Raw genomic sequence first — 12,268 nt, forward strand, 5'->3', positions numbered from 1 at the left:
CATGCCAGGCTCCTCTGTCCATGAGATTCTCCAGGCAAGAATACCGGAGTGGGTTGCCATTTCCCTCCAAGGGATCTTCCTGACCCAGGGATTGAACCAGGGTCTCCTGTATTGCAGGCAGATTCTCTACCACTGTGTATTTTCTTACAACCATGTATTTTTCCACTAGATCATAAATTCCTTAAAGGCAAGAGCTACATCTTGAAGTTCAAATATCTCCAGAGATTAGAACAGCATTTACACCTATGGGACAGCCAATAAATGCTAACAATGGAAGAATCAATAAATGAACAGACAGCAGTTTCAAGAGTCTCTCAATTCAGAAAGACTCCTTCACCTAGATTCTACTGACTCTGAAATGTGAACAGGTCACTAGAAACTGCTACCATTGGATTCACTGCTACTATTACCGGAAAAAAATGTCTCAGAATGTAAAACTTCTTATAAGAAGATAAAACTTTAAATCAGTCACATTGTTGTACAGGAGAAACCAATATAACGTGGTAAAGCAATTATCCTTCAATTAGAAATAAAATAATTTTTTTTAATTTTTAAAAAATCTTTAAAAAAAAAACTTTAAATCACTAAAATCCACTCACAGATTGCCAGATTCTCCACGGTAAGAGAAAGAAATTATGCCATGGCTGGATCACAAGAATGCCAAGGTCTCTAGGACAGGAGAGATTAAAAGAACATGCTCAGTAGAAATCACATGTCAATGAGCTGATGGGTTAAATAAGTAAGTCGTTAACACTAGGGGCAGCTGGCTGAAGGGTATATGAAAATACTCCATACTACTTCTGCAGCTTTTCTGTAAATCTAAAATTATTTCAAAATAAATAAAATGTTGACGGGGTGGGGAATGGACTGCAACACACTGAGCGGGGCAGCTAAGGAAGCAGGAGGTGTGCAGGGCACAGCAAAGGAAACCTCTCCTTCCGCCTCCCAACCTTGTCCAGGACCAGCCACACTTTCATACTTTCAGTTATAAGAAAAACATTTAGGCCTCCTAAACGGCACCTGCCCCCAAGAGGACGATGAATCAATCCCTGACCAAACTGAGTGCAAACCCAGATCACAATATGTCAAGACCGAGAGGTAAAGGAGGGAGGGGGAAAAAATCTCTTTAAATGTATTTATACCTCCAGAAAACACAAGGAGCAACTGTACCAAGCACAGTATTTTTTTTTTTTTTTACCAAGCACAGTATTTAAAAAGCACTTCCAGCAGCTCAATGAGAAAGAAGCAGGGCAAAAACAAAGGTGAAGCCCTGGGGTGCAGTTGCCCTCAGTGCTGGCCTCCTACTGGCCGCCACTATTAATTCCTTCCCGAAACCGCAGTTTACTCGATTATCAGCTGAGAATGACAACAGAGGTAAATTCCACACATGAATAAGCTCACAAATGGTGCTCTTGGTCTCCAAGGGCAGAAGTTACAACTGTTAATGCATTCTGTACTACCCCTGGCTCGTGCCCCAGGGAGGCAAAGAGTTTAACAAATCCTTTCAGTGGCGCCAGTGGCTGAGAGATTTTCCCTCCCATCTCATTTCCCTGCTCAAGTAATATTTCTTACATATTCATTTGGACAAGGATAACCCTATGCTCAGCTAAGTTAAATTCACCCATTCCAGTCCGGTTTAGTGCGCTGATTGCTAAAATGTCAATGTTCACTCTTGCCATCTCCTGTTTGATCATTTCCAATTTGCCTTGATTCATGGACCTAACATTCTAGGTTCCTAAACAATATTGCTCTTTACAGCATCAAACCTTGCTTCCATCACCAGTCACATCCACAACTGGGTGTTGTTTTTGCTTTGGCTCAATCCGTTCATCCTTTCCTGAGTTATTTCTCCACTCTTCTCCAGCAGCATATTGGGCACCTACCAACCTGGGGAGTTCATCTTTCAGTGTCCTATCTTTTTGCCTTTTCATAATGTCCATGGTGTTCTCAAGGCAAGAATAGTGAAGTGGTTTGCCATTCCCTTCTCCAGTGGACGACGTTTTGTCTGAACTCCCCACCATGACCCATCGGCCTTGGATGGCCCCATACGGTTTCACTGAGTTAGACAAGGCTGTGGTCCGTGTGACTAGTTAGTTTTCTGTGGTTGTGGTTTCAGTCTGTCTGCCGCTGATGCCCTCTCAGTGCCTACTGTCTTACTGGGGTTTCTCTGACCTTGGACACATGGTATCTCATAGCCACCGCTTCTGCCCTTGGACATGGGGTATCTCCTCTCAGCCACTCGCCATGGCATTTTAGGGATCAGTGAACTAAAATGGACTGGAATGGGCGGATTTAATTCAGATGGCCATTATATCTACTTCTATGGGCAAGAATCCATTAGAAGAAACAGCGTAGCCATCATAGTCACTAAGAGTCTGAAATGCAGTACTTGGATGCAATCTCAAATGCAACAGAAGGATCTCTGTTCATTTCCAAGGCAAACCAATCAATATCACGATAATCGAAGTCTATGCCTCAATCAGTGAAGCTGATGAAGCTGAAGTTGAACACTTCTATGAAGACCTACAAGACCTTTTAGAACTAACACCCCCAAAAGATGTCCTTTTCATTATAGGGGCCTGGAATGCAAAAGCTGGAGTCAGGAAACACCAGGAGTAACAGGCAAGTTTGGCCTTGGAATGTGGAATGAAGCAGGGCAAAGGCTAATAGAGTTCTGCCAAGAGAACACACTGGTCACAGCAAACACCCTCTTCCAACAACACAAGACAAGACTCTACACATGGACATCACCAGATGGTCAACACCAAAATCAGACTGATTATATTTTTGCAGCCAATGATGGAGAAGTTCTGTATAGTCAGCAAAAACAAGACTGGGAGCCGACTGTGGCTCAGATCATGAACTCCTTATTGCCAAATTCAGACTTTAATTGAAGAAAGTAGGGAAAATCACTAGACCATTCAGGTATGACCTAAATTAAATGCCTTACGATTATACAGTGGAAGTAAGAAATAGATTTAAGGGACTAGACTGATAGACAGAGTGCCTGATGAACTATGGACAGAGGTTCGTGACACTGTAGAGGAGGTAGGGATCAAGACTATCCCCAAGAAAAAGAAATGGAAAAAGGCAAAATGGTTGTCTGAGGAGGCCTTACAAATAGCTGTAAAAAGAAGGGAAGAGAAAAACAAAGGAGATAAGGAAAGATATACCCATCTGAATGTAGAGTTCCAAAGAATAGCAAGGAGAGATAAGAAAGCCTTCCTCGGTGATCAGTGCAAAGAAATAGAGGAAAGCAACTGAGTGGGAAAGACTAGACATCTCTTCAAGAAAATTAGAGATACCAAGGGAACATTTCATGCAAAGATGGGTTCAACAAAGGACAGAAATGGTATGGACCTAACAGAAGCAGAAGATATTAAGAAGAGGTGCCAAGAATACACAGAAGAACTCTACAAAAGAGAGTGTCATGACCCAGATAATCACAATGGTGTGATCACTCATCTAGAGCCAGACATCATGGAATGTGAAGTCAAGTGGGCCTTAGGAAACATCACTATAAACAAAGCTAGTGGCGGTGATGGAATTCCAGTTGAGCTCTTTCAAATCCTGAAAGATGATACTGTGAAAGTGCTGCCCTCAATATGCCAGCAAATTTGGAAAACTCAGCAGTGGCCACAGGATTGGGAAAGGTCAGTTTTCATTCCAATCCCAAAGAAAGGCAATGCCAAAGAATGCTCAAACTACCACACAACTGCACTCATCTCACACACTAGCAAAGCAATGCTCAAAGTTCTCCAAGCCAGGCTTCAGCAATACATGAACCGTGAACTTCCACATCTTCAAGCTGGTTTTAGAAAAGGCAGAGGAACCAGAGCTCAAACTGCCAACATCCCTTGGATCATTGAAAAAGCAAGAGTTCCAGAGAAACATCTATATCTGCTTTATTGACTATGTCAAAGCCTTTGACTGCGTGGATCACAATAAACTGTGGAAAATTCTGAAAGAGATGGGAATACCAGACCACCTGATCTGCCTCTTGAGAAACCTGTATGCAGGTCAGGAAGCAACAGTTAGAACTCGACATGGAACAACAGACTGGTTCCAAATAGGAAAAGGAATATGTCAAGGCTGTATATTGTTACCTTGCTTATTTAACTTGTATGCAGAATACATCATGAGAAACACTGGGCTGGAAGAAGCACAAGCTGGAATCAAGATTGCCAGGAGAAATCTCGATAACCTCAGATATGGAGATGACACCACCCTAATGGCAGAAAGTGAAGGTGAACTAAAGAGCAATTGAATGGGAAAGACTAGAGATCTCTTCAAGAAAATCAGAGATACCAAGGGAACATTTCATGCAAAGATGGGTTCAATAAAGGACAGAAATGGTATGGATCTAACAGAAGCAGAAGATATTAAGAAGAGGTGCCAAGAATACACAGAAGAACGGTATAAAAGAAAGTGGAGTACTTTCAGTGGTACTGAAAGAGGAGAGTGAAAAAGTTGGGTTAAAGCTCAACATTCAGAAAACGAAGATCATGGCATCCGGTCCCATCACTTCATGGCAAATAGATGGGGAAACAGTGTCTGACTTTATTTTTGGGGTCTCCAAAATCACTGCAGATGGTGATTACAACCATGAAATTAAAAGACGCTTACTCCTTGGAAGGAAAGTTACAACCAACCTAGACAGCATATTAAAAAGCAGAGACATTACTTTGTCAACAAAGGTCTGTCTAGTCAAGGCTACGGTTTTTCCAGTAGCTATGTATGGATGTAAGAGTTGGACTATAAAGAGAGCTGAGCGCCCAAGAATTGGTGCTTTTGAATTGTGGCATTAGAGAAGACTCTTGAGAGTCCCTTGGACTGCAAGGAGATCCAACCAGTCCATCCTAAAGGAGATCAGTCCTGAGTGTTCATTGGAAGGACCGATGTTGAAGCTGAAACTCCAATACTTTGACCATTTGATATGAAGAACTGACTCATCTGAAAAGACCCAGATGTCGGAAAAGATTGAAGGTGGGAGGAGAAGGGGACAACAGAGGATGAGATTGTTGGATGGCATCACTGACTCAATGGACATGAGTTTGAGTAAATTCAGGGAGCTGGTGATGGACAGGGGGTCCTGGCATGTGCGGTTCGGGGTCACAAAGAGTCGGACACGACTTAGCGACTGGACTGAACTGAACCTTATGCTAGGTGCTACTTTGTGTTGCCTCCCAAAGAAAGCCTGACACTGCCCACAGGGAGGAATTACAACCAAACCCAACAGGAAGAAAAGCTGTTGCTTGAGGTTCCCGTGGTTTACCTTCAGACAGAAGTTTTGAAACAAGTGTTCCTTCAAAGTTACAGGCAGTTTTTAAAGAAGGCTGCCTGGGCACAGGGAAAGTGTGAAACAGCTTACAGTGGGCAAATAGGCTTTTCCAGCTTTTGAGCTCCCTGTGTACTTTACTCTATCTCCGCCTGGTCCAGACAATACAAGAGACTAATGTCACATGGTTTCAAGACTGAAAGTAGGTTCCAATTCCAAATAACCTAACTTCTGTTTTTTATTTTTATTTTTTTAATTAATGTATTTATTTTAATTGGAGGCTAGTTACTTTACAATATTGTAGTGGTTTCTGCCATACATTGACATGAATCAGCCACGGGTGTACATGTGTTCCCCATCCTGAACCCCCCTCCCACCTCCTTCCCCATCCCATCCCTCAGGGTCATCCCAGTGCACCAGCCCCGAGCACCCTGTCTCATGCATCGAACCTGGACTGGGGATCTGTTCCACATATGGTAATATACATGTTTCAATGTTATTCTCTCAGATCATCCCAACCTCGCCTTCTCCCACAGAGTCCAAAAGACTCTTCTTTACATCTGTGTCTCTTTTGTTGTCTTGCATATAAGGTCTTCATTACCATCTTTCTAAATTCCATATATATGGATTAGTATGCTGTGTTGGTGTTTTTCTTTCTGGCTTACTTCACTCTGTATAATAGGCTTCAGTTTCATCCACCTCATTAGAACTGATTCAAATGTATTCTTTTTAAATGGCTGAGTAATATTCCATTGTGTATATGTACCACAGCTTTCTTATCCATTCATCTGCTGATGGACATCTAGGTTGCTTCCATGTCATGGCTATTATAAACAGTGCTACAATGAACACTGGGGTACACGCGTCTCTTTCAATTCTTGTTTCCTCAGTGTGTATGCCCAGCAGTGGAATTGCTGGGTCATATGGCAGTTCTATTTCCAGTTTTTTAAGGAATCTCCACACTGTTCTCCATAGTGGCTGTACTACTTTGCATTCCTACCAACAGCGTAAGAGAGTTTCCTTTTCTCCGCACCCTCTCTAGCATTTATTGTTTGTAGATTTTTTGATAGCAGCCATTCTGACCTGTGTGAGATGGTACCTCATTGTGGTGCTGATGTGCATTTCTCTGATAATGAGTCATGTTGAGCATCTTTTCATGCGTTTGTTAGCCATCTCTGTGTCTTCTTTGGAGAAATATCTGTTTATTCTTTGGCCCATTTTTCGATTGGGCAAATGAACCAATGTTTGTTTAGCCCTCAAATCCTCCCCCGCTCCCTTTGGCCTGCAACACACAGTGCAGGATCTCAGTTCCCCAAACAGGGACTGAACCCAGGCTACAGTAGTAAAAGCCCAGAATCCTAACCATGTCATCAGTGAACTTCCTAGCCCCCAAGTTCTAAGCTTTGCAAGAGTAATAAAGTCAAACTTTGATCCTGAGAGCCTTTCTGCACAAGTACACAGCTGATGTTCTGGCTCAATCAATGACGGTGGATCAGTGGCGCGCTGCTGTTAACCTAGGGGGCAAGTAGAAGCCCGCCTGTTCTATCTCACCCCTCATTCTTCGACTCACAGCTCTAGCTGGGGCCACACCCAGTCATTCATTTATTTCTGGTTCCTGGCCCCACCCAAGGCAAAAGGCTAACACTTCCTGAGCCAGTAACCTAAGGAGACAATACTGGCCAGTGATCAGACCTCAGCACACTTCATGTCACCATACTGTGCATGAAGGCGGGTCTTCAGAGTCTTTCTCCCCTCGATTACTATGCCTCTCTTGGTCTTTCCTGGATCTTAAGTTCCTAAGAGGATGTTTTTCATTGTAAGTGTTGCACCTTCTGAGATAGTCAAAGATGAAATAAAAAGTGAGCTACTCCACAGCACAGAACCATATAAGTTAGGCAATCCTGTTATACAATCCCTACTCTCTCTTCCTAGTTCCGTCTCTGTGCCTCTCCCAAACCCGTTCATAAACCTGCCTGGAAAAGCCTGCCTGACTGCTCGGTATTCCTCTGGCACCTCCTCTTGCCTTTGCCCTGAAATAGCCCCCTCAGCTTTCATTCTATATTCTCTGTCTTCTCCTTCTGAATCTTTCAGACTCAAAAAATGCCTCAGGAATCAGACTCTTAATTCAGTGCTACTTTGGCTTCCAGGAGCAACATCTGTCTTCACTGTTTAAATAATACATGACACCATCTCTCTGGTAAGTACCATCCCATACCGCCCTTTTCCTGATCACATCTATCCCTCTGAATGTCTCTATCTCTCTCTCAGAATCAAAACTGTGGTTCTCAAGGTGTTTAAAATCATGGGGGAGGGGGATGGAGAAAGCCACAGGGACTTTTCTTTAGGTCACTATAATTTTGACAATAAATAATAAAAAGATCATAGATATTCCTTGCACATTTCACAGTCCAGGAAAACATTTCCTACAAAATATCACATGGATCTAAGATCACCTGTCATGCCATTTAACATTGTATAATGATATGAAAATTAAAATATATTAGATTACTTTAATTATCAAATACTAAAGAATGCATATATTGACTAGAAAGAAGTAGTAAGTGAAGAATTTGGGTTAAAAATAATGCTTAATATCTTTGAACTTTAAAAAAAACACACTTTTTCTTATTTTCTAGTTGCTATCTCGCTCCTTTTAAAAATGAGATACAGCTCTCACAGCATAAACAGACAGTGGTACAAGGCACTGAATTAAGCAGGGCTCCGCTGGGCAGGAAATCTCACTAGAATCAAGTACTTCCTGTTAGAGATTATGAGAATCTTGTTCTTGCCAGGGAATGTCATGTTTGATTTCTCTTTTAAGATGAAGTGGGAGGATCTGTCCTCTGACTCAGGTATCAAATTGCTGTGTAAACAAATTTAAGAAATAACTATCACAGTTCTAAATCTCTTCCCATATTACATAACTGGATTCATACTTTATGTTCTGAAACTCAGCACTCTTTTAGGGTTTCTCTCTTTTTTTAATTTAGTGGAAAGACTTCCTTGGCAAAGGCCAGAGAAAACACAGCAGAGCCCTGCAGTCACAGTAAATATTTTATCAACTATCCTGTCCAAAAAATCATCCCTCTCTACATACTCAACGCCCAGGCCGGTTCTTTTCCCCACTGCCCATAAGCCCATTCAAATTCCACCCTGAAAACAAAGGTGGTACCTGCTCCAGTTCAAGAACATGACTTATTAACGCAAATGTGCTAGAATCTGAGACCTGATCTTTGGCTTTCTGCAGAAGCCATATGGCAAAACACCTTTAAATAAAAGTCACTGACCAAATCTTGGCAGACTGTCAGTCTTTTGGGCATAGCATAATCTGTCCTACTTTGTTAAGAAAGCTTCTTCAAGTCTGACTACTGATTCTCCCAACATTTCACTCCAGCTAAGTGAAACTGGTTTGCAGAGGGTATGGAGAAAAGGCAGCCCTCTTACACAACTGGTGGGAATGTAAACTGATGTATTAACTATGGAGAATAGTATGGAGGCCCCTTAAAAAACTAAACATAAAACTACTATATGATCGAGAAATATCAATACGGGGCATATGCCCTGAGAAAACCTTAATCTGAAAGGACACGTGTACCCCAATGTTAACTGCAGCACTATTTACAACAGCCAGGACATGGAAACAACCTAAATGCCCAACAACAGCTGCAGGGACAAAGAAAATGTGGTGCACACACACAATGGAATATTACTCAGCCACTGGAAGGAATGAGATACAGTCACACGTAGAGACGTGGATAGACCTAGAGTCTGTCACACAGAATGAAGTAAATCAGAAAGAAGAAAAACAAGTACCGCATCAGTTCAGCTCAGTCACTCAGGTGTGTCCGACTCTTCGTGACCCCATGGACCGCAGCACGCCAGGCCTCCCTGTCCATCACCAACTCCCGGAGTTCACCCAAACTCACGTCCATTGAGGTGGTGATGCCATCCAACCATCTCATCCTCTGTCATCCCCTTCTCCTCCTGCCCTCAATCTTTCCCAGCATCAGGGTCTTTTCAAATGAGTCAGCTCTTCGCATCAGGTGGCCAAAGTCTCAACTTCAACATCAGTCCTTCCAATGAACACTCAGGACCGAGCTCCTTTAGGATGGACTGGTTGGATCTCCTTGTTGTCCAAGGGACTCTCAAGAGTCTTCTCTAATGCCACAGTTGAAAAGCACCAATTCTTGGGCGCTCAGCTTTCTTTATAGTCCAACTCTTACATCCATACATAACTACTGGAAAAACCACAGCCTTGACTAGACAGACCTTTGTTGACAAAGTAACATCTCTGCTTTTCATTTTTTTATAATTATTTTTTTTAATGTGAACCATTTCTAAAGACTTTACTGAATTTGTTACAACATTGCTTATGTTTTCTGTTCTGGGTTTTTGGCCAGGAGGCATGTGGGATCTTAGCTTCCCGTCCAGGAATCGAACCTGTACCCTTCGCACTGGAAGGTGAAGTCTTAACTACCAGACCACAGGGGAAGCCCCCCGTCTCTGCTTTTTAATATGCTGTCTAGGTTGGTTGTAACTTTCCTTCCAAGGAGTAAGCATCTTTTAATTTCATGGCTGCAATCACCATCTGCAGTGATTTTGGAGCCCAAAAATATAAAGTCAGGCACTGTTTCCCCATCTATTTGCCATGAAGTGATGAGACCAGATGCTATGATCTTCGTTTTCTGAATGTTGAGCTTCAAGCCAACTTTTTCACTCTCCTCTTTCAGTTGCATCAAGAGGCTCTTTAGTTCACCTTCACTTTCTGCCATTAGGGTAGTGTCATCTCCATATCTGAGGTTATCGAGATTTCTCCCAGCAATCTTGATTCCAGCTTGTGCTTCTTCCAGCTCAGCATTTCTCATGATGTACTCTGCATACAAGCTAAATAAGCAGGGTGACAATATACAGCCTTGACATATTCCTTTTCCTATTTGGAACCAGTCCGTTGTTCCATGTCTAGTTCTAACTGTTGCTTCCTGACCTGCATATAGGTTTCTCAAGAGGCAGGTCAGGCGGTCTGGTATTCCCATCTCTTTCAGAATTTTCCACAGTTTATTGTGATCCACACAGTCAAAGGCTTTGGCATAGTCAATAAAGCAGAAACAGATGTTTTCCTGGAACTCTCTTGCTTTTTCGATGATTCAGCAGATGTTGGCAATTTGATCTCTGGTTCCTCTGCCTTTTCTAAAACCAGCTTGAACATCTGGAAGTTCATGGCTCACGTATTGCTAAAGCCTGGCTTGGAGAATTTTGAGCATTACTTTGCTAGTGTGTGAGATGAGTGCAATTGTGTGGTAGTTTGAGCATTCTTTGGCATTGCCTTTCTTTGGGATTGGAAAGAAAACTGACCTTTTCCAGTCACATATATGCGAATCTAGTAAAATTTTACAGATGAACCTATTTCCAAAGCAGGAATAGAGATGCAGACAAAGAGAATGGACACGTGCACAGAGATGTGGGTTGCGGAGAGGGAGGGTGGGACAAACTGGGAGTGTGGGATTGACATATATAAAGCACCATGTATAGACAGCTAGTGGGAAGCTGCTGTGTTACAGGAAGCTCAGTTCAGTGTTCTGTGCTGACCTAGAAGTGTGGGAGGGAGGTGGAAGAGAGAAGGAATATATGTATGCGTATAACTGGTTTACTTCACTGTACAGCAGACACTTCCCAGGCAGCGCTAGTGGTCAAGAATCCGTTTGACGATGTAGGAGATGCAGGAGACGTGGAGAAGATCCCTGGGCGGGGAAGATCCCCTGGAGGAGGGCATGGCAATCCACTCTGGTATTCTTGCCTGGAGAATCCCAAGGACAGAGGAGCCTGGCGGGCTTCCATCCATGGAGTTGCAAAGAGGTGGACATGACTGAAGCGACTGACTACACACTCAGGCACACACCGCAGAAACTAATACAACATTGTAAAGCAATTACATTCCAATTTTAAGTGAGAAAGAAATCTTCAAGTCTGACAAATGATTCTCTCAACATCTAGCTCTAGGTAAATGGAATTGGTTTGCCGGTGGTCCAGAGCTCAAAAAATTATTAAACTGTTCTACATTTTTAGAAACCCCAAATTATTCAGTGCTAGCCAGCCATTAAGTACAGAAGAAGATTTCTGTTTGTGGCTTTGAACAACGCACAATTTTGTTGTGTTTCACGGCTCACCAGGACAACAAAAAAGCACTCCTGGGTGTGCAGCAGCCGGTGCTGGAGGCGTGTCAGCTCCCTGGCTCCTCCAGTCATTAGAAGGATGGTGTCAGCCACAGCTTCAGTACCGTTAGGGAATGTAAATCACTGCCACACTGAGCCATCTGTTTTACTACATTAACTGCACCCATTTCGTTTCTCTGTACTTGTCCCTTATTTGTCTTTGAGGAACTAAGTGCAAGTTAGAACTCTAGCGCAACTCCACAGCTAGAAAAATGCTAGAGATTCTCCTGGCATCCGCAATCTTTCCAGGCTCCATGCTTCTCCCCAAGTGCAGCAGGATACTCTGGATGTTCGCCACGCTTTCTCCACATCCTTGACTACCATTGGGTAGACAGATCATAACCTCAGACCTTTGTCTTCAGATGTAATATCAATTCAGGTCCCATCCTTTCTCCTTACTAATTAGAATTCCGTTCAGGTTGGCTTTGAAGGTGAGACAACAGGAATGCCCCCTGGGTGCACCAATCCCAACTCTTGAGAACCTAAAGGTAAGTACTCCCCACACCCGTTTTACAGTTATGTTTTCAGAAACTGAACAGATGGGAAGACCTAACTTCTGATGTCATATTAGCCTCAGCAAAAGCAACTCAATATCAACTATTCCAAGACTATTTAATTTAGTTCAGTGCTTCTGCCCAAGTATTTTTAAAGTATATACCCTCCCATGTTTAATTGGAATAAGATCTCTTAGGGAAAATCTTTGCAACTCACTTACTCTAAAACATTTATCAGGAACAAGCTATAGTACTTAAACTTGGCCAGTGGCCATTTCCAAGGTAAG

At 42.7% G+C, this 12,268-nt stretch overlaps 1 protein-coding gene across 3 annotated transcripts in view; it reads right to left on the reverse strand.

Annotated features, from left to right (window-relative positions):
- Window positions 1–12,268, reverse strand: part of FHIP1A (FHF complex subunit HOOK interacting protein 1A) — a 296,802-nt gene that overhangs the window by 177,960 nt on the left and 106,574 nt on the right. The window contains exon 3 of one of the 3 annotated variants that reach the window (XM_069556706.1): window positions 600–669. The exons of the other annotated variants lie outside the window; for them this stretch is intronic. The gene's annotated coding sequence lies outside the window, so the exon portion shown is untranslated. The remainder of the gene's footprint in view (window positions 1–599; window positions 670–12,268) is intronic. 3 annotated transcript variants of the gene reach the window in all.

Source organism: Ovis canadensis, chromosome 17 (assembly GCF_042477335.2).
Source record: "Ovis canadensis isolate MfBH-ARS-UI-01 breed Bighorn chromosome 17, ARS-UI_OviCan_v2, whole genome shotgun sequence".
Taxonomy (NCBI): Eukaryota; Metazoa; Chordata; class Mammalia; order Artiodactyla; family Bovidae; genus Ovis; species Ovis canadensis.